The sequence below is a fragment of the Plectrocnemia conspersa genome, unplaced genomic scaffold, assembly GCF_051122295.1.
Source record: "Plectrocnemia conspersa isolate PC_06_02 unplaced genomic scaffold, ASM5112229v1 ptg000013l, whole genome shotgun sequence".
Lineage (NCBI taxonomy): Eukaryota > Metazoa > Arthropoda > Insecta > Trichoptera > Polycentropodidae > Plectrocnemia > Plectrocnemia conspersa.
The window spans coordinates 1,594,310-1,615,547 of NW_028277177.1; the positions used below are offsets into that span (position 1 = coordinate 1,594,310).

Sequence of the window (21,238 nt, forward strand, 5' to 3'; positions counted from 1 at the left end):
TATATTGCAGTTTTATGAGGTAATATGAAGAAAAGAACATAATTGTGGGCACTTTTTTAGACAAAAGCGACATCGTCGTGATGCCGCAGCTACCGTATTATATGTTGTTATGTGATTGTTTCCTGTTCCCACAAATAAGTAAGGCACTGAAAGAATAAATTTTTGTGACGTTAGAGAAGATAAAGATAGTATTAAATACTCTAAACATTTTTTAAGAAAGTCATGGAATACTCTGCGTTAGGCTACTAAATAAAGTCACTAGCAGAAAATTGAATATATAGAAGACCATCTACAAGTTATTTTTACAAAATGTATTGAATGAAACAACTTTATATAAAAGTTTTGTTATGACAGAGCCGAAGTGACAACAGCGCCATTGTCTTTAATCACAACTACTGTATTAAATAATTTGCGATAGTTTTCTCGAGCTCGTGTCTCAGATTGGAAATTGAATATGTATGTGAAATCAACAGGGTAATTGACAAGGCTCAAAGTCGATAAATAACCAACGTTTCGTGCCGTTTTAATATTCAAACGCCAATTAGCGAGTTGGCCGAGTTTTTGTTTAACGATTCCTTTCCGACGCTAAGTACACACGTCGAGAGCGACATGCCACATATTCATTACACATTTCTGCATTTATTACTAAGCATTACATGTATATGTATATTTTATTCACAAAATATACACATCGCCTCCGGGCGAAAAGAAAGCAAAACACCTGTGCTCTTACAATATTAATAATTTCCCCAAACAATGCGACCGCCGTAATGCCCTACCCGGCTTTTGCGACCTGGCAACCCTAGTCGATAAATTGAAAAGAACGACCATCAGAAATACGTTCGTAATTAGGTTCATTCCGGTTGAAATTAATTTTTGAGTTCGCGTGGGCATTTTATCGCAAATTACTTTTTCGCTGAAAATAAAACCGCGATCCATATTTACGTTTGCAACCTGCCATCGGTAATAACGCGTAATTTTGCGCCTATACTATTATTTTTTATCTTAATTAATTATTCAAATAATGCAGCATCGATAATAGTGCAGTGGCAACACCGGTTCACGCGATGCAGCGTTCGTGCGTCAACGGAATCAATTTAAAGGATTGACCGTTAAATATTTGATATGTGGAAATTGAATTTAAAATGTTTAAATCAGGGACGTTATTTGGGGAGAGCGGGGGCAGGTGGGGGCATTTTCCCTCCTTGAATTCGGCATGCATATCATTTAATGAAATACTATGAATCTTATTGAAATAAAAATAATAAAAAACAACCACTGACTGACAATTTTTTCCCGACCCTAAATAAAGCTAAAATGACAATAATTTTTTTTTTTAAATATTTCATTTTAGTGAAATCATATCGGAATACATTTTTACCGGTAGATATATATATTTAACAAAAGAAATATAATTTATCTGGCAGTTTTTTTTTATTATTTATTATTTTAAATTTAAATTTTTATTGAATTTTTTGCAACTTCATTTATCTAATTTATTAGGCGTGTATAATAATGTTGCACAATAATTAAATAGGGCAATATAATACTACTTTACTATATTTTTGATCCTGGATAATATATCTAATTTTTTACTATTTTTTTAATATGTAATTAAAATGTTCCTAAAAATATATTTTTTTTATCTACAATTACTCCTAATTTTTTTATATTATCGACTATTTATATAATATAGTCATCTATAACTATTTTATATTATTATATAACATACATTTTTAATTAATAAACATGCATTTAGTTTAAGTGCATTACTTTTTAATCATATTTCTATTATACTTAATACATTATTTAAATCATCTAAAACTTGCTTAACATTATTACATAAGCAATGTATTAATGTGTCATCTGCAAACAGATGTATTTTAATTTTTTTATATTAATAATTATATCATTAATATATAATATAAACAGTAATGGTCTCAATTTAGACCCTTGTTGTAGACCGTGATATATTATTGTATCTTTGGAATACGCATCATTTATAGTTGTTAGTTTTATTATATGATTTCAACTTTACCATTCGTAGTACTTTAATAATATGCATACTTATCATTATTTATTTACATGCTATGTATTAATGTGAATGTGTATTTTTTAATTAAGGTATATTATATTTTCACTAATGAAGTCCAGTAGATATATATTTCTACTAGCGAAAATATAATTAAACTGATTCTCAAAAATGCTAATAAAACTAAATTTGACAGTTGCGAAACGTACATTTTCTGTTTAAACCAAAACCTAACCTAATGAAACTTCTTCTGTTCTATACTAGCAAAAATTTGACTGATAGGCGCTAGTGAAATTATAAGCTGCTCTAAAATGTATATGGAATTGAATTTTACAGTGGCGAAACGTCCATTTGCTGTTCAAACTCAAACCTAACTTTATGAGAGTTCTAAAACTAATTATAGTCTTAAAATTTTTATTAGGTCAAGTTCAAAATTCAAACTAATCTAACTCATCTCCTAGAGGGGAAAAGGCGGAAAAATAAGTACAGACAGACGTCGCATCTCGCATATTAACTATGTTTTAAAACTTCGATAGCCATCTTTACCGATATTACTAATGACTTATTATATAAGAGTATTGCTTAAAGTATATTCAAATCAAATTTTGGTCAATAGGAGGGCGCAAAAACAATTAACACTTCTCAGAAGTCAAAAATTCACGTCAAAAGCAATTAAATCGGGTTGGCGCCGTCGCAGTGGGAATGCTCAGTAACGAGCGTTAATAAAATGATAATTGTTTTTTGCGCAAATTGACCAAAATTCGGTTTAGATATGTTTCATTTGATTATCACTTATTGTATAAAAAAATATATTTTGTGATATGAATTTTAAACTTATATAAGGAGAAAGTGTATATGATTTAATGAAATGCAATGAATCTTAATGAAATATAAATATTAAAAAAAGAATCACTGACAAGCCAACTTTTGCCCCCCACCTGGAAAAAGCTGAAATGACGTCCCTTGTTTAAATACTCGGCCGAGGAAATAACACGGGGGTAATTTGTAACGACGTTGATTTTTAAGTATGATAACAACGTTAGCGCCTAAAAGGTTAGCCACGGAGCTATTATTTAAGGTTATAAATTGTAAGGTGTGAGACATTAATATGGACATATTGTTATAGGGAAAAATATAAATATAGTAACCTGACCTTTACTAATCTCATTGTGTTATATGTTATTGTCAAAAAAGGGGAGGAGTTATATAACATGTTTAAATATGAAAAAAATGGAATTCAATTAAACTATTTTCAACAATTAATATGAACTGACATATTTTTCTATATATTTTTTCGTTTCGTATGCTCTTTTAAATGTATACTTATATTACACAAATATGTCTAAAAAACAGTTTAAACGTTCTTGCCATAAATGTGTTTTAAAATTTGGTCCTATAGTTTAACCCTTTCACTGCGGATGGCTTCTGTAAAAGTCATCAAGAAAATCGCCAGTACTCATCAGGCACCTAAGGGTGACATAATCTTTTGAGCCTTATAATATGATTATTTAGTATAATATAAGGCGGTAAATCACTTGAATTTATTGAACCATAATATTTAAAAAAAATATGGCAAAAATAGGTACCCCCCCCCCTCGACATATTAACAAATTTTGGAATGGTGCGCAAAAATATCTGCCGCGGTGAAAGAATTAAAAGAAAAAACTTTTAAAAAAATATACAATTGATTGATTTTATAACAAGCTTTAAAAGTAGTTGTTTTATGTATAAAATATAATTATTTACCAAAGATGTTGGGGGAAGTCTACCTAGTTAACATAAAGGTCATTCAAATCAAAAGGAAGTTACAACGAACAAAAAGTCTAATAGCAATAAGAAAATATTCAATACCACAATTGCATAACTAATCTGACGCCCCATTATAACGCTTGTTAACCGAGTTTCCTAGATTTTATTTTAGAGAAGTATATAATTTCATTAGCGCCTATCAGTTAAATTATATTTTGCTAGTATAGAACAGAAGAAGTTTCATTAGGTTAGGTTTCGGTTTAAACAGTAAATATACGTTTCGTAACTGCCAAATTGAGTTTTATTAGCATTTTGCACTTTTCAGTTTCAGTTTAATTATATTTTCGCTAGTAGAAATATATATCGACTGATAAAATGTATTTGGATTTCACTAGTGAAAATATAACTTCACTGAAAAATATACATTCACACTAACATTTGTACATCGCATGTCAATAAATAATGATAAGCATGTAAATGTATACATTACTACGTAAAAATTAAAATCATATAATGTTACTAGCACCTGCTAGATAAATTATATTTTCACTAATAAAATTATATATCTATCGGTTAAAATATATTCTGATATTATTTCACTAAAATGCTATATTTTAAAAATATTTTCAAAATAGATTCGATACTGTTTTTTTTATTTTTTATTTTTTTAATATTTCGTTTTCATTCAAATTCATAGTATTAAATGACATGCATTATCATGGCCAAATTAAAGGGGGGGGGGAAATGCGTCGAAGATAGAGACAGACGGCTTAGCGCATCAATTTCTGAACAGACTGAACGCTTAGATGCCAATTGTACACGCTTGTGTACAGGACAATAAAATATATTCTAACGCACTATAATTGAAAAATATTGTCATACTAATAGTATCTCACGTTATAGTAGAGTCTAAATATATATTAATATAAAAAAAAAACAGATCAAAATATTTTATTATTTATAATAAAAAACGATAAAAACATCTGAACTAAATAATATTGTTTTTTAAAAATCCGTATTTTTATGATAAACCAATGACATTTATTTACGCATTATTGGAAAGTTTTATTTTTTTATAGTTCACTACTACCATATAGTTTCGAAATAAGTAATTATTTCCATAACAATTATAGAAAGAAAACACTTAACCACGCTTCGAACAGGTGTACACAAGCGTGTACAGTGGGTGGTAATGGATTAATTGATAGTCGCATGATGACTATTATATTAATTACTGAAGATATTGCTTTTCTATATGGTTCATGCGCAGTGATTTTTATTGCCAAGTTTAGCATGAAACGATTGTTGCTGATGACACAAAGTTGTTCCAACGCGTACGATCATCTTAATGAAACGCACTCAAAAGCCAAAAACAAGAAAAGCACGCCAAGTTAGAGCATATGTCAAGGTTTCTTGTACTGTTTTATTTAATTTTAACAGTATCGTCGTATATGGGTCGTTTAATCTTACAAGCGACTATAATTGTAAATAAATGAATCTTTTATTTTGCACCACGACAACGTACCAGCAAAAATATAATAAAATGGTATACATTGGACATTATATATGTCAAACGTATTAAGCATATGTCTATATAGATATAATCAAATTGCACTTTTGTACGGCTTAGCTGCCATGTATGGATTAGCTTCGAATCGATGCCTCTCCCCGTTCATGTTGTGTTGTTACACCTGCGACTGGTCATTTGCAGTCATGGAACGTTTCCGGGCCGCGAATGACAAAAGACTCCAACGCGATACGGCATTCGTGCGGTTGTCGGCCGATAAAAAGCGCTACAAAGATTGGCGATCGATTGTCAATGACGATGCCTTCCTTCCCTGAAGAAAAGTCTCAATTAAAACGCGATCATCCAGCGATAATTAAATCTAATTCGAAAAGTACAAACTCGCGGGGAGGGTCGTGCGTTTCGTACGCAACACGAAACCGTGATTAACTGGCAACATTTGAATTTCAAGGACGCCAAGCCCAAAACGAACTTCGTTGTTACATGCTATTACAATACGATATTTATACTGAGCTATGTTTGTGTATACTTATCGATTAACGTACAAAACACACTCAAAAAAATGTAGGTAATATATGGAAAATTACCGCAAAACTGTCCTCTTTTTTGTCGCTGTGTATGTTTTTTTCAACTTGGACGATGCGATATAATAGAAAATAGGTTGTTAAGTGAGTGTTTATAACGCGTTTCAAGTAACAGAAAAAATGATTATTCATTGTTACATTGTTTTTATACATATATTATAAAAACATACTAGTTTCAAACCCATATCAAGTTATAATTGTGAAAAAACATTCCAGCACGATAGACTAGTAGTATAAGTCGGTAATTAATACCTGAAAGACATGTGTTCAAATCATATATGATGTCTTCAAAACTCACTCAGTTTTTTTAAATTTACTTGATCTTACATATAAATATCGTGATGATCAATTAAAATAAAATTTAAGCTATACTAAAAATTTTCAATTAATAAAACATATGTCACTGATTTACATATTTTGATTTCAGTCTGGTGTCTCACTACATATTTAGTAGTATTGATTGTGCTTATCCTGTTGCAACCCATTGTACTAACGCCTGTCATGTTGCAACGAAATAAAACAAAAGAGTGTATATTAGTTATGCATTTTCTATCTTATAATTACATAGTAAAAAACATTTAATACAACTTTGAATACAAAAAAAAAATAGTGGAGTCTTTACAGTTTCCAGAAGCTTTGTAATTTAGCAATCTTTAATTGTTTCAAGTTCGTTTTGTACTAGGTTTGAATTTATCTAAATATGTTTTAAAAACTACTTTTTACTTAGCTATAATATTATATACATTGTCTTTAAATACAAAAGCCTCCGCCTTTTTCTCTAAGGTGAAAAGTAATTTTTGTGAGGGGTCATAATATTTTTTATGTTAGCTCGTTTGCGGCGTTATATTTTGGACGTATTCCAAAGTGAATTGTCTTTGGGTTTAACATCATACATGTTTGATTATAATGTTTATTCAAATTATTTCGCGTTGTTAATTAATTTTTCGATTGTTATTATCTATTTTAAAGACAGATTATAGACTTAAATATTACCAAATATATTTTTTATATTCAGTAAATATTACTACAATTCATAGATTCTAAGGTTCTGCAATTATATTTTATTTTAATTATTTATTACAAATCTGACTAGCATTACTAGATGTTTTATGCACATATTACACACCTACACGTGAGTTTAAATATGAACTCATATGTACAAATGCATGCACTTTATAAAACATATTCTTATTTACTACAAAAAAAATAATACTATATTATTTGTGGACCATAACATGAAAAAAATGATATCGATGGATTGTCGACACCACCCTCCAACAACTTCAAAAAGTGCTTCATTTAATACACGCTACATTATGTTGTGTTAGGTTGGGTTAGGTTAGCACACCTATTTTTATTTATTACAACAAGAAAGCGACTATTATAAAATATTATATGTGAACAATACGGTAAAAAATTTACAGCTCCTCTAATAAAAAAAATACAGATCGTGTAATAGAAGAATAAGAGACGCAATTGCAACCTTCTAAGCCCTAGAGAGTTGCAATAGGTATTTAACAGACCGCAGCCGAGTATCAACGGATTGTTGACACCATCCCCTAACAATGAATTGTCCACACTTCCAGCATAAAAATACGGATACTATACTATACGATAATATCCAAATACCGGAATACTAGTAATTTATATGTATCTATAAGATTTGTCTCTAATAATAATGAAAGTTTGACTATATTTTAAAAAATAGCTTTAAAAATGCAGACAAATAACAATAAATGTACAATTTAAAAAAGTGCCTAATTTAATACACATTAAGTTCGGTTAGGTTAGTACACCTATTTTACGATTATTATAAGATATTATATGTGAACACTACAGCAAAAAATTACAGCTCCTTGCAGCTACCGCTGAAAACATACTTGTGACTTGAAGCTTGTTAAAAAGCTGGATGGAAAGAGACGCAATTGTAAATTTCTAGGTCCTAGAGTCTAAGGTATTTTACAGAACACAGCAGCAAATCACCGATCATCAACGGATTGTCGACACCACCCCCTAACAATGAATTAATCAACACTTCTAGCATAAAAATACGGATTCTATACAGCAATATTGAAATACCGGTATTTTGGTATTTAAAAAATACCGAAATACTAGTAATTTGAGAGTATATATAAGACCTGTCTCTTATAATAATAAAAGTTTGACTAAATTAAAAATTCAAAATAAATTAATCTTTTAATTGATAAATTTTACCATTATCAATTTTGGCAATTTTTAAACGTTTAATTTATATTCAGGCGTAAGAATCTAAATATTACGATATCAAGTCATAAATTTCAGCAGGTACCTAGCACAAAAACAAGAGCTTAGCGTATACCGATTAGTACGGAGTGTTAATAACAAGAGACAATATCAGTAACATAGCTAAAATTTGTGCCGCCTGGGACGATCTCTGAATTTTCCACCCCACAAACATATTAACAAATATACTATGAAAAAAATTAAAATCACATTACGAATACTATGACCAAAAATACCCCCCCATTTCCCCACTATCTACACTATTATATTATATAATACAACGTAAGACGATGTTGCCACATACATATATTAAAAATATTTAACACTTCTTATTATGAAGTATATAGACCCTCAAAAAATCTAGGTAAGTCCTCGATCCTTTTAAGGGGCCATGAATTTAAACGATCATTTCTCCTGACCTCAAAATATTAAGCTTAAAAGAGCTGTCTAACTTAAATCCACTGTTTGATCAAAAGGCCAACCCAACTTCAGACCGTCGAAGAGCACAGAAGCCGCCGCTTCTCTCTTCGCATCTCTTGGTCCAGCTCAACAACAGAAATCTAGAGTTAAACCTGCGTCGAAAACGACTGAATCCTTTGGGCAAAGACACGAAAGACACGAGGTAAACTTCACGTATAAGTAATATATACAAACAATACGTAAACGATCTCAATCATTGCACATAAAGCAATATATAATTTGCATTAAAAACTAAAATAAACACCCCTGGCTTTAATAAAAAAAATGTTTATTTACTACTAATTTATTGCTTATAATAATTATTAAAACTTACTAATAAAATCTTACTTTATATTTATACTCACAATGCGATATAATAATTACATTTTAATTTATTCGAATGTGTAACATAATGTATTAATATTATGTAATACCAACATTATTTATTATAAAAAAAACTAGCCTCGACATTTTCCTAAGCTCTCACGCTATTTTGTGTTAGCTTTTTATTTATTTACCGTAAATTTATACTCATAATAGTGCTTTTATGAATGGTACATTATCGACGACATTATAAATGACAGCTAAATAGTACACTTTTAAATTTAAAAGTATCACTGAATGATAAGATTTTTGACATAATAAAATGGTATGTTTATCGAGCCCCAAACCACTTTCAATTAATAAAATAAATACCATTAATAACCCGAAAATATTTCTCTATTAACCATATCGCTGTATTGTGTATTTTTTTAATTTGACGTGACCAAAGCTCGAACAATGGAGTCCGGAAAATAAGGCGAGGCAAAAGACGCTGTTCGTGGATGACATAAAAGCGCTGTAAAAGTTTAACAACGCCCACGGTTCATTTTTCAGCACTGGGAGTGGTCAAAATAACTAACGTACGATTATCCACCAAAAAACACATCCTAATAATTAATTACCCTTTCTGATAAATTCACGGCCAACAGGTTATACGCTGTTTGCTAGGAAATATAATATATTTACATTACACCAAGTATTCATTACACGATGTACATAAACTGTTTTTATTAACGAAGGTCAACTTTTGAGTGATATTTGTGATTTTTTATAGGAATTCCTAACTATTATATATACGAGATTTTGCGACTTTAAATGGTTATATCATTGGATTTGAACCAAACTTAATAATGTTTAAGTTTAACTCTAAAGGAAAAATCTAGATTTTAATAATAATATTGACCGTCCAAAGACACATGTAAGCAATGTTTATAATATATGAAAAGAAAAGCAATTCATCCATAAATATCAAAGATGGCTTGGCAATTCGAATGGGAAATTACGATATCAAGAATAGTCCCGGATGCTGGAGACCAGCAAAGATAGACGATGATAAACTGGCTGCAGAAATCGAAGCGAATCATACTAAAGCTATTCAGAGAAACTAAACTAGTTCGATTCAACAGTGCATAAATGTAAACACATTAAGAAGACTGGGAAGGTTTGGAGATAATGTGTATGAGTTCAACACAAATTGAGCGAGCAAAGGAAACACGTCCCAAGAGCTTCTAGATATTGAAGCTGATCATTTAATTTGCTATTTTACTGAAGATGAAAAATTTGTGAAAAATTGTCGTAGACGCAAACTTGAAGCTCGGGCTCATTGTTATTTTTTGTTTATGGTGGGATTGCAAAGGGATTGTTAATTATGAAACTCTTAAAGCTTGCCAAAATAACAGTAAGCTTAATTGTGATCAGCTGAATCGTTTACACAATGAAGTAAAAAAGACACATACTTGCCAACAGAAGTCGAATGGTTCTACAACACGACAATGCGCGTCCCTGTTTGGCTAATCACCCAAACCTTGCTCCAACTAAATTCAAAATACGGACGATGTAAAAAGGGAGCTATCGAAATATTTTGCATCAGAGACTTTAAAATTTAATGTTTATATTAAAAAAAAATAGAGTGGTGGGAGATATATCTTTATAAGGTACTCATATTTTAAATAATAAAAATAAAAATGAACATTTAAATGTGATTTTTCTATTTCATTAACAAATGACTTCGAGATTATTTAATATAAAAAAAATGTTTTTTTACTTTTTTTAATTATTTTTTCTATCAAAGTTATGAGTTTTTTAATGACTGCCATTTTAGGATCAAGGTAGCTAAACAAATAAACTAAGCCAAGATGTTTATGATTTTCAAAACTATTGCTGTTATCGTGATCATAAAAAGTGTATATAGCATATACATGTATATGTGTGACATAAAAGCTATTTATTTTAATTTCGGTTATAAATGATTTATTAAATATTGTAAAAAGCTGCCATTTTGCAACAATATAGAAGTTTAGATTAACAAAAAAAATTATTTATTTGACATATTTGCAAGAGCAATTCCTCAGAGAAGTTCTATGGAAATCTGAATAAAACTATTGCTTTTATCGTATTTATAAATGTTTTATTTTATTTTTATAGCGGAATTGCAGTTTTTTTATATTTTTTAATTTTTAGACAAGTCGGACTGGCCAACGGTACTTTTACAAAAAACGGTACTTTTTAATGAAGATTGAATTGAGAATACGACATTTATTGTGTTTAAAAAGTTACATAAAATTAAAAAAAAAACATATTTTGATTTATACTTTTTTTAACAGTGATTTTTAATATGACGAATGACCACCATTTTAAAACAAGAAGGCATATCAAACAGACTAAAAAACTTGGGCGAGATATTAACAAGGTTAATTTTAAAGAACAGTTTTATTAAAATCTGATCAAAACAACAGTATTTATCATCGTCACAAAAAATATATATCTCATATATTTGTGATATAAAATTATAAAAAAAAGTTACTTTAATTTTTATTTTTATTTTAAATTTACTGAAAAAACTTATACTTTCTTTATTTCTATATTTATTATGTTTTTTACCGGAGTTATATTTTTCTTTAATATTTTCGAAAACCACCACTTTGAAACAATACAGCTATTAACCATTTGAGCGGCATCGCCGTACATGTACGGTTGTCGATCTTTTACTATTTTTAGGTGCTGCAGATAGTTATATATCATATTTACATATATAACTTAAGAACTAATAAATGATTTATATAGAAAATTATACTAATAAATTAAAGAGTATGAAATAAAAAAAGAAATATAAATTTTTTGTATTAATTTTATAAAGAATATTGAGAGTCTATGAATTGATTAAAAAAATCCATAGAAGTCGAATAATATATAAAAATATGTTAAATAAATTAACGAAATTTAATAATAGGTAAGTGTTAAAATAAACTATTAAGACACACGAATACAAAAAAATAGTAAAATAAATCAATGCAATAAAACGTTGAGAATTACTAGTTTTTTGTATAATTTATAAGAAATGAAATTAAAAATAATATTAGCATAAATAATTATGAAAAAATACGTAAAATTAACTCACTCCCATATACTAGGTGTAACAAATGTGTATAAATTAACTCACTACTCAAAGGGTTAAACTTAGTTGAGATATTTACAAAATCAAAGTCGTTTCAAAAACCGTTATATACCATATAATTATAATTTAAATAAAAATTACCAATCACTTCTACTTTTATTTTATATTAAATTCTATTTAGAAAATATTTTTGTATTTTATATATTTTAATTAAAAATTTAAATAATCACTCTACATAATTAAATAAACATACTATTTTTTTAAATTCTATCGAAAAAAATAAATGTTCTCTTTATCTATGTCCTTATTTATTTATAAGATTTTTTGTAACAAAGTTAATATTTTATAGTTTTAGTTATATTAAAATTGAATTACTGGTATTTTGGAACTACTACAAATTTACAAAATAAATTCTACAGAGCAATATTATGAAAACGTAATTAAAACTACAGCATTTACAGTTGTCACAAAAACCGCTATATCACGTATTTTTATAATTTTCAATTCGAGAAAAATCACTTTTTATTTTACTTATTTTTATTTCGATATTTTTTAACGAAGATATAATTTTATTATTATTTTAAATTACCACCATTTTAAACTATTATAGATTGCATATCAAACTGACTAAAAAATAGTTGAGATAATTTATGTAAATTTATTAAACAATTTTATGATTTTATCATAATCACAAAAACGGCTATATTCCATATAATTTTAATTAAAAATTTAAATAATCACTTAAATTTTTATTTTTATTTAAATTCTTATTTATATATACATATATAGGATCTTTTGTAACAAAATTAATTTGTTAAATATTTTGAATTACTGCCATTTTGGAACAATACGGCTATCAAACTGTCTAAAAACATAATTGAAATATTTACAAAGTCAATTTTAACAAAACTAATTATAATTACACCATTTACCGTCGTCACAAAAACAGTTGAATCACATAAAAATATCTAAAAATTAAACTATTTTTATTTAAATTTTTATTAAAAAAGAATTAGATTCGAAACTTTTTTTCGTTGTTTTTAATGGAGCTATACTATTTTAAAATACCGCCATTTTTGAATTAGATGACATATCAAACCAGCTAAAAAAATAGTTGAGAGTTTTACAAAGTCAATTTTATAACAGTTTTTATCGTAGTCACAAAATATCCCATACAAATATAAAATAATACAAAAATAAAAGTTTTTTATTTTCGTTAAAATATATATTAATTTCTTATTTTTTTCTACGTTAATCTTAACGAAATTGTACTTTCTTAATATTTTAAATTAAGGTGGAATATAAAATTAGCTAAAAACTTTTTTAAAATTAAAAAAAAAATTTACTTGATTATATTTTCTATTAAAAAACAATTTTTGTTTTTTTTCAACGCAATTTTTTTTAAATAGCCACCATTTTTAAACATTATGATGGATCAAACTTAGCTGAGGTATTAACAAAAACTTTTATATTAAATCAAATCAAAATTGCCGTATTGAAAACTCACAACTATTGTATAATCAGAAAAGAAAGATTTTTTAATCCCGTAATAATTATTTATTATTGTGATAACCAACAAAGAAGAAAAGCAACATTTTATTTTTTAAATAATTTTGAGTGTTCTTTCTCGAATAAAACTACTGTATATTATATTTTCATATAAGCAAAACAAACACTTTTATATCAAATATATGTATCATACATATTAAGTGCTACTTATGAAACTCCAATAATTGAATTGTATGTAAATTTTCAATTTAAATATTAGCAAAAGGAAAAAGTGTCAATTGAACAGAGAGAATTTATATTGTATCAGTATATTTAAATGAGAAAATAATGGAACTATTATACACCAAATATGCAGTATTTTTAATGGAAATAAGATATTTATAATTAAATAAAAAAATCGCTTTGCAGTGCTGTGATTTTAATACAGATGTTAAATTAAAATATATAAATCAGGAATGAATTATTGAGAAGAGTACGAAAATATTTTTCGTAGATAAGGTTAATTTTAATAAACTTCTACAAAAAAATTTAGAAATTGATAATTTCAAATAATTTATTTTTATGTATTATATATTTATATTATTTATCTATCTATCAAAATAGTCTGTAAAATAATCTATTTTTAATCGAGTTTCGAAAAAAACATGGAACATAAGTATTTTTTTGGGTTTGTTGTTTTACTGCGTACTTACGAGTTTAATTATTTATCCCTAAACTAGGAAAGCATTCGAAATCGCAGCTTTATAAATAAATAATTTATTTTTAATTTTCTAAATGAGATTTCTACTAAAGTGTTTAGAATCCAACGTGTACTTTGCCAATCTATATATATAAATATATATTAGTTTTTAAAGTAATCATGCTTATATTACTAATGACACAGGTTTACACACATTTTAAAATTTAAGAACATACTTTATTTTTAATTTTAACCAAAATTACTACTTACGTTAATTACCACTCAAATTTCCCCGATTAAAACCGGAAAAAAAACACCGCTCGCGTTACTAAAAAATACGTATCAGATTTAACGAATCGAATTTAACACAAAATGCGTGTACAGATTTTTTATAATAGTTTGCCTTCAATGCTTTCGTTGAAAAACAAATTACTAAAAATCAATTTTCCGAGCGACTTACGAATCAAAGTACTCAAATAGGCCTCGTTATATATTTTTATCGCCACACGATCTAACTTCAAATTGGGTTAAGTACACGACAAGTACCTAAAAGTCGGGCTTTCATTTACCGATGAATATTTTACTGTAGTTTAAAACATTTTTATAATACTTTGAAACTAGTCGCTCCGTCGATAAGCCGATGTTAAACCCTACATTCAACAACGACCATAACACAGCGCTAGATCCAAAGTCAACCTTTAACGGCACGAATGGCATTCGATCGATGGATAATCAGAAAGGCGATGACACAACACACGAATAGTTATTAATAAATTATGGCGAATCCTCCGGCGAATATGCAAAATCGATCCTCACACTGTTCAGTACAGTTCATTTATTCGACGCTTCGCTGACGAATTCGGTTTCGGGTGAAATATCATAGCTTCAACGGTCTTTTCAGCAGCGGCAAAACAAACAAATTTCACAAATCGCACAAACCTATCGCTGTTTCTTATCTGGCCCAAACGACGGATTTATGCGGTGTTGTTTTATTATTTTTTGTTTCGTTTGCATTATTATAATATATACGGCACAAGACACTAGCTTTATCGATCCGACTAAAATTATTATTTTATACGATAAAACGCGATAGAGAAGCCGTTCGTTTATAATTTTATATAAACGGAGAAGGCACACGATATTCAATAGTAATCGTTTAAATACTTGGTCCCCGAAAGAAAGCGATACTTCAGCGACATTAGAATAGATCACAGAACGATTTAAGCATTAAAGCGATTTATTTATCGATTAAGAACGAAAGATAACGAGTTGAGGAAATTAATACATCTAATATTTTATTACTCTTATATTATATTATTTATATACACAAAGTACAATCGCTTATGCGTTAATTTGTTAAGCCATTTTATTTGTTGATTATTATTTGTCGCTTGATGTTGAGAGCGTTTCCCGCGATTTTCCACCTTTCCCGCATTTCGCGTCTGTGTTGAAGACGAGCAACGGCCTTGCGGACCAAGCAACGACTGAAAATAATTTACAGGGCGGACTCCAACCCTGCTTTCGGCTCGACGTTGAATACTTAACGGCCGTTGCAGGTAACCATCTACGAGATGGATTTGCATCTCATAGCGAAAACCATAAATTATGCATAACTACGGCTTAAACTTGATTAAATATATAATACAAATTGAGTTAAGCTCGAGCAATTAAACAACACACAAACACACTTCAACTACGCTACTAACCATACAATACTATCATATTAACAATAAATGTATAACCAAATAGCAACAATATAAACAAAGTTATTCATACAACATATTCACACCATCTAGCGGCAAGCAAGAAAACTATTAAATTAAAATATTATTCATCTGATCCAAGTCGCAAACCTAATTTTCATTCGCAATTTTCCCGAATGAAATTTTCAATAAAAACTTTACAGCGCCGCCGCTAGATGGCAGCGCTACCAGCTAGTTTGAAAATTTGATAAGAATTAAAAGTTTCCGTATCGATTCTTCCGCGTGAATAATTAAACGTGTTTGCTTATGAAGAATTCCCAATTTATCAAATGGTTTATCGTGCGTTAATACGTAATGCGTATCCCAAACAAACCATACAAAGCTATGTATATACTCTGTCGTGTAAATTCGATCAAACAAATATAACAAAAAAGGCGATTCCCAAAATTAGTTTTACTCCATTACATAGAACGAATAAGAAATAACATAAATACGAATTATCATTGCAAAATTAAACTTATACTTGTATGTACTTAGTAATATATTTCCAAAACACTGTGCCACATACATTATATAGTATATTTAGGGGAGATTTTATCAAGATTTGTTAATTAAATTCAATCATTTTTAAAATAACATTCTTTAAACATTTAGATAAAATATAGAAAATCATGCAATACAATTTTTAATATTGAATTGTGACCTATGGTTACCCAAATGTGTCACGATATGCTAGTCGGCTAGTGCGGACGTCCTGTCTCCAATGGGCTATATAAAGGACGCAGTTCCTTATGCGTTTAAAATAATCTTTGGAGAATAAAAATATTAACGAACAGTTTGGTTTCCGCGAAAATCAAAATTAACGGAGCACATTTTAATTTTAATATGAAAAAGAGTACAGGACTTTTAATATTAGATATAGATAAAGCTTTCGACACAGTATGACATGACGGTTTGATTCATAAATTACACAAAAACAAATCGCCTAATTATCTGCTACGCTTAATACGCTTATGCCTGAAAAGTAGAAGCTATGTTGTTTCACTAAATAATGAACACTCGATCCATTTATGCATTTAGTGTGAAAGAAGTCATTTAAGATTTTTCCAGGTATCAGGGGGGGGGACAAATATTGGCAATATCAAAAATATCATTCAGTCGTTGTTTTTTACTATTTTACGGATCGTTGTACTATTTTATGGATCGTAAAACTGTAATGCGTTTATTATAGAAGTTGTGTGTGTGTAGAAAGAACCTCCACTTGCTCTCAAAAGTGATTTAGATGATCTTTAGTGGAAGTTTCTCTAGCCAAAATGTTCCCATTGAGATCGTAGAAATAAACTGATGGCAAACGGGATCGAGAAAATGACACAGTATGGCACTTTCCGACACTAAAGGGCAGACAGTTAACGGAAGTCCGTCTCCATAGAGTCTAAATCACTCTATGGAGAGGAGTCTGCAACAGATCGATGCATTTATACAATTTTAAATCATCTGCGTAGATAAGAAAACTTGAATTTGTAACTGCCGTGTTTATGTCATTAATAAATAACATTAAGAGCGGAGGATCCAGGTTGGACCCTTGAGGAATTCCATAAGGGGTGAAATATTCTTTCGACAATCGACCGCCATAGGTTACAAACTGCTTACGATCCAAGTTAAATCATCCGAGCAACCAAGGTTTGATAATTTTTTTAATAATAACCCATGACATATCTTGTCGAAGGCCTTTTCAAAATCTATATATATAACGTTTATTTGAATTCCCTAAAAAATCATTATGTACACAATTTGGAACCTAATAAACAATGTAAATGTTTAACGGCGATTGATCTATCTTTGTTATCTTGATTCCGGGGGTAGTGTGATAAGTTTATTATCTTCATTAATAATATTTTTTATATAAAAACAAACTCCCCGCCCATTTTAAATCTTGATACAAAAACAGATCGATAACGTTCTATGTTAAAAATATATTCCTCGCCATCATTGTTTTATTGCAGCTCACTGGTATTTTCCGAATAGAAATCGTGCACCCTGATATTGTATTTGCGATACGTTCGCTCCATACAAAACCGATCAGATAACGATTAAATATTTCACTTTCGTGTCTTTTCAGATTCTACGGGGCCGAAATATTTGAAACGATCGATATTTGTGTATACAAGGCACAAAAGGAAGTAGGTAATAGCAGATATGGCGCGAAAGTTGCTATGTTTCTACAACAAAAGAAACACTTGGCAAGCCGAGTGATTTATTTTCGAGCAATTGAACAAATTTTCCAGTTTCGCCTGGAGACGAAGAAGCAACAGTTTTGGCACAACGGGAGGCGTCACTTGTTGCAAGACTATAAATAGTACGCGACCTGTTGCTGCGCGTCTTTTCTAATGAGACACCGTTTGAGAACCGCAGCTTGCGACCGCCGAGATATCCAATTGCGCCGATTGATTAATTACTGCACCGCAAATTGAAAGCCTGGAACCGAGATTGACGCCCGTCACGTGAGATTGACGCGCGTCACGTGCTTTTTCAGTCGTTTCGTTTTATTGCGGCCCCCAGATTGGAACCGTTCATACTAATAGTTTCATTCATAATGAAGCTACTAATGGACGTCGTTAGACGCACGCATCGAACGATATATAATCGAAATTTTGAAGATTCTGCCTAGGGGAAAAAACAACATAGACAAAAAGTCTATACAAGAGCAATCCAAGCCTTCCGAAATGATTTGTAATTGTTCGTTTTAACTAGACAATTACCCGAGAGAAAGCTTATCTTTATAACAAATACTTATCCCAAATCGATTTCAGTTAATATGGCTATCGTTCACATAAGCAGGCAATAAAAATGAAATTAATATACAAATAAAGTATAGATATTATCTTATGGGATTTCAGCCACCTGCACAATTAATTTAGATCTCATTCTAACGACTATTTCATACAAATAAAAATAAATGGCAATTCGTCTCGAAAATAATCTGTGGAAGTTCTTCTTTGTATACTTATTTAAATTTTTTAGACTGCAAAAAAATCAAAATACAATAACATAACACTGCTATATCCTTAAGCTTGTCAAATCGCATGTATACACATGCTAAGCTAATCTAATTTGAGATAAACGCGGAATTTTACAAATATTTTTTTGTATCAAAGAAATAAACAATCAATATGCATATAAAGATTCGGGAGACAAAATCTTGCATATTCGGTCAACCGGATGCGTGGATCTAACATATTCTTAAGAAATGACTATCGTGCAAATTTACATTCAGGGTTTGAAACCGTCATCAGTCAGTTCCAACAAAAATAAAGAACGTTAGTTAATATCGTGAAAGCTGCAGTAGTATATATAGTCCGTCGAAGCTCCAAAAAATATAAATAGATAGACTAATATAATCACATACATCGAACCTTTACAATGGTCGGTTGGCGTGTGATTAATTCCCTGCCGGCTGATCTATAGAGACAGTAATTCCGCCCTGCACTTAAGAACCGACCGCACGCTGAACATAGACGTATTTTTTGGCTGATGTCTACTTCAATAGAATTATATTATATTTTAATTTTATAGAAAATAAAATAGTTAACATTAATGTTAACCAAACTTATGATTTTAATAACTGCGCGGCGTTTAAAATTATCCATTTAATAAAAATATCAATACGCCTTAATCAAATTTCTGTAGGAGATAAATTTGACCAAAAATATTTTTTTAACTGCATTTATGAGTTAAAAAGTTTTATCAATATCTCATGATAGCTATCATACAACATTAAAATATTTAATACAAATAAATATCTATTGAAAAATAAACATTTAAATTGCAACGTTTTGTTGAACATTTTAAATCCCAAAAGGTCGGAAACCACTGCCTACGTCTAAAACAATCTAGCACTCCAAATTCCACTCATTAAAATGCAATTAATAATCGGTCAATTTGGTGCGGGGGCGAAAGTAATACAAACACCACAATACGTAAGTCGAATAAAGTGATTATGTAGGCACAATACGAAAATAACGATATCGATAAAGCTCGAGCCGAGTGATAGTCTGGGCCTTGAAAGTCGACTCCTCGCCGGTAAACAAATAGGTTACGCAAATAGGTTAGAAAAGGTGTAAAAATCGATCTGGTGAATGGGAAAGTGGGCTGCGACCCGACGAAATAGGTCACAGACGCACAGATCGATATATCCCCGAGTGGAGCCCTAATTTAGAGTACCCCTGCAAATTATCCTCCCCGAGACTCTAACCTAATCTGTCTATCCCTTGACTTCAAACTCGAGAATAACTCTCTGTTCATTCATCAAAACGTAGGTCGCAACACATTAAATTAAAAAATCATATTTTAATAATCTTTTGCAAAAAAATTAAAAGCTCAAGCTAAATATTTTTTTTAAATATAAATAAAAGAATATTGAAATTTATTGAATGAACCCCATTAATATTTTAAAGCAAATTTAAAATTTAAAATAAAAAATAAATAAAAAATTCTGCGTTATTTTTTTAATCTTCGCTAAAAAAATTTTTCAGCATCAAGAAGGTGATATATTCTCATCAATTAAGGAGCACTTTTTAAGAGATATTTATTTTTTAAAATATAAAGTATATTAATGTTTTCATTGCAAAATATATTTATTTAAAAACCATTACAGATACTTCTAGTCATAAATATATTTCTTCAAGTATGATTTAATTAAGTAAAAATTCAGAAAAAGATCCTAAACTAAAACTTTGCATATACTTGGGTGTGTATATAGCTTTTACTTTTAGGCACGGCTCCAAGATCTCATTGGTAATTTTGCTTTTCAATATACTCTTTATATAGTTCATGCTTAATAATGGTAGTTTACATACATAGTATATATTCAAAGATGGGCGAAAAAACGTCAAATATTTTTTTTCCTAGTCATAAAAAATTAAGGCATATTTTACATATTTTTATGAAAAAGAATAATTTTTTGAATGTATAATTTTTCTCATAGATTGTACTTAACTTAATAAAAACGCCTGATCCGCCATATTGTTTCAAAGTAGCGACTATTCAAAAATTAAATAAAAATGGTTTCTACATTAAAAAAATGTAAAAAAATAACTAATTAAAATTTGAAATTAAAATATTTTTTTTAAAAATTTTGTTTTTTTCTTTATTTTTTTGTCATTTTTGTATATCAGATATAACGGAATTTGAGGACACGATAGCTTGTTTCAAAATGGTGGCAATTTAAAAACGAAACAACATGTTTTAAAATAAACATATATCAATGTATTTTTAAACATTTTTTCTCATTTTTGTGGGTT

The 21,238-nt window shown here is 29.3% G+C and overlaps 1 protein-coding gene across 2 annotated transcripts in view; it reads right to left on the reverse strand.

Annotated features, from left to right (window-relative positions):
• LOC148226913 (uncharacterized) overlaps positions 1-21,238 on the reverse strand; it is a 59,905-nt gene that overhangs the window by 27,677 nt on the left and 10,990 nt on the right. Inside the window, exon 1 of one of the 2 annotated variants that reach the window (XM_088202193.1) lies at positions 15,175-15,370. The exons of the other annotated variant lie outside the window; for it this stretch is intronic. The gene's annotated coding sequence lies outside the window, so the exon portion shown is untranslated. Of the gene's footprint in view, positions 1-15,174; positions 15,371-21,238 lie in introns of those variants that run through there. 2 annotated transcript variants of the gene reach the window in all.